Source organism: Aplysia californica, unplaced genomic scaffold (genome assembly GCF_000002075.1).
Source record: "Aplysia californica isolate F4 #8 unplaced genomic scaffold, AplCal3.0 scaffold00243, whole genome shotgun sequence".
NCBI classification, from domain to species: Eukaryota; Metazoa; Mollusca; class Gastropoda; order Aplysiida; family Aplysiidae; genus Aplysia; species Aplysia californica.
Window position 1 is genome coordinate 956,286 of NW_004797513.1, and position 3,574 is coordinate 959,859.

Here is a 3,574-nt window from a genome sequence, read left to right on the forward strand (position 1 = left end):
AAGAGTTTTACGGCACTTGCAAGAGAATAAGGTCATAATGTAAGAGCCGAAGGTTAAAGGTGTTACAAGAGAGTAACAGCCAAACAAAAAGAAGGAGGAGAGATAAGGACGATAGATGCTTTGCGGGAAAGAAGAAGCCAACCACAACAGAGCACCTGCCAACCACCCCTGGAAAACTCTGGTTTGAGAACGTCCAAGAACACAGACTTCCAATCCCTAGGACATCTCCATACAATTGCAATGATTTAATCTATAACATCGTATCACAAACACATTTTGTAAAAGATATTAAGATGTTTCAGATGAGGCTAAAAGTAGTTTTCAACATACAGACATATTATTGTCAAATAAAACAACTTCTGTTCTGTAAAACGTTTACATTTGTAACCACTTTTCCAAATGACAAGTCTGCAAGATGAACAATTATCTAGATGACCAGAGGATTGTCCCAAACTGCGAAACCAGCAAAAATGCCCCCCTCGTCAATGCCCTGGATCTTCGTCCTCATTAGGTAACCACATTCAAAGTTCACGACCTCAGAATCAGCAGATCTGTGGAACAGCAAAGGAAATCCTTCATATGGTATAAGTTCAACACCCCCTTATTAAACATTGTAGGTCATTAAGTCCACACACAAACTTTGGGGATACAATTTTGAGTTAAACAACTGTTTTGAGATTCCGTTGGAAATTATAATATGCTAAATCGAATGGGTGTATTCTCAAACTTCTACGGGATATGTTTTGAAGCATTCAGAGTAAATAGAAATACATGTAACTCTCCCATGCGGGAGAGGTATCCGAGAGAAAATAACTTTCTAATGTGGCAATAAAATGTTAATCGATATCTTCTGTGCACAGTGGCAATGAGCCTGACAACCATTACACCACAGACGCTGGCAAAAATCTGGCTATTTGGCTGTGACAAAAAGAAACCTGCAAAAGCGATGTAATTCTTACCCAATGTATACTCCATATACGCCCAGTTCACTGACGACATCTGACAAAGCAAAAGGGACTCCAGGCTTGACAAGATAGTTCTTCTGTTGCCATGGGAAAATTCTCTGCATCAAAATGTACGCACTCCGCTCTTTGGAGACATTGTGCTCCTTGAAGAAATTAGTGATGTCATCATTGTACAAGTTGTTACCTGAGGATTGGCACAGAGATGAATAGACAGTGAGAAAATCAATGGAATCTTGTCAATGTGTGTTAACAACTCCAGACCACTTTCTTTTTCTTTTCTTTTAGTTTTTGTTTTTGTTACTGTCGTAAAGGTAAGCTGGGTGATACAAGCAAATCTTTGGGTACTATGGGGGATATTACGTAGTTTTCCAAAATCAATCAAAATTACTACTACTAAATGTTGAAAAACCCTCCAAATATATCAGATACAGGAGGAAGAAAAGAAAGATGATCAAAGAACTACTCACCTCCGCCTTCACGTTGGGGTTTCAATACAAATTTCTCAGGAGACTGCAGTGCGAGCTTCACGGCAGCATCCCCTTCTTGGTTCTGAAAAGACAATCCAGATAAGATTTCTCTTTATAAAGTTGGTTACTTAATTACTCGACTGGAGAATGGGTATCACCGCAGGCGGTACAATGCCATAGTTGCTCCCCCCCCCCTTCCTCTCCAGGATCGATCAAAGGGTTGGATAGAAGGCATCTTGTTTGTAGACATTGGTCCACTTAATATTAATAATCTTTATGAAATAAAACGAAATTCACTATTACCTTGCTATATCGCGGCTAACACTCTGCGGGCTCGGTACATCACATGTTGCTTTTTTTTGGGCTGACAATAGGAAAACCAGTAAATTCTATTAACACATTATATTAGTAAGCGCACATATAAAATTGTTAATTCAGCATGTCATTAACATACACAAATGTTTTATGTTTTCAAACACTGCTAGTCTCTCATTTACATATTCAGTGTCGACAGTTAACGGAGTGCTGGGAGGGTATATAAAGGCTTAAAATACATAATAAGTAAATAGTTTCAACTTCATATACTTCCCTATCGGGGGAACCGCTGAGATGTGTTCCTCGCAAAATTTGAGAGAATACTGTATTGAGTATGCTGTATCAGATAAACCCAATAGTCCTGAGCGCATGCATTTTAATATAATTATTATAAAGAATTACAGGCTGGACAAATTGTAATGCTGTTTATTATAATCACTCTCATAAACGAATATGCGTTAAAAAATCATATTTTAAATTATCACTACCATAAACAAGTAGTCGCTATACTGATGCTATTTATTATTATCTTTATTATAAACAAGACTAAAAATACAATGATAAATGAAACATTGATTTACCAGGTCCAGACTATACTGGTCAGCAAAGGTGTCCCTCAGTGTGTTGACCACCTGTGGGTCAGAGACAAAACGTTCCAGAGCCCCGGGCCGAGTCAGCTCTTGTTGGATTTTCTTGGCCCCGGTCAGCTGAAGCTGTACAGAGGGACATTTGATGGCACGAGACAGTTCACACTTCAGCCTGGCGTCCCATTCCTAGGAAAGGCGAAAAAGGAACTTTACATTAAATAAGGAAGACAATAAGAACGATGTTAAATAAAAAGAATAAGACTCCAAAGGAAAATTTGGTAATAGTATGAAGCGTAGGCAGGCAGGCAGGCAAACAGGCATCCATCCATCCATCCATCCACCCATCCATCCATCCATCCATCCATCCATCCATCCATCCATCCATCCATCCATCCATTCCATCCATCCATCCATCCATCCATCCACCTATTCATCTATCCACATATGATAAAATTCTCAAGGTGTTAAAAAAACTACTATAACTTTAACATTTATTAACCAAACTGGATCTTTGACCCCACAACAAACATAAAAAATTTGTGGACGTAGAATGTACACAGAAAGGATTTTGAGCGGTGAAAATGGGAAAAAAGGATACGTAAGAACGCCAGGTGAAGTGGAAATGAATAGGTAAAAAGAGCTTCCCGTTAGCCACTTGGAGCAGCCAGCTCTAAGGGAAAGAGTTAAAACATCAGAACCAGCAGGTGATAAATTCAGGAATAAGAACGAAATAGAATAAGATCCTGGCTGACCTTTTGAGAAGTGTAGTTTTCTGCAGTGTATCCATCCTTCAGGTAAATCAGTGCTACTTCATCACCATCTCTGGTAGTCGAGATATAAATAAAAAGCAATGATTATAATATTACCTAGAACAGTTAAATATTACGAGTGATGTCAGCAAAAAGGTGCATCAGACATACAACAATCTAATAAAAGCATGTGTGGCCAATGCGTGCATACCAAATAGTAAGATCAAAAGTAGCACTCAAGACTAACTTATAATTTCGATGAAAGCAAGAATATTTAAAATGGAAAAGTAAAACTGATTCTGAAAGGGGTATCTGAGGGCTTCGAACTTTTGAGTTTTTCATATGGAAAGTAACTAATTCTATTTAACACTTAAGATATTTGATGACTGTCCCAAAAACAACAAAATTATTATCAACAATACGAAGAATCCTGCCAGCTAGTCACCACTAAAAGGAAATGGATATAAAATACAAAGCAGTTTAAATTTAAG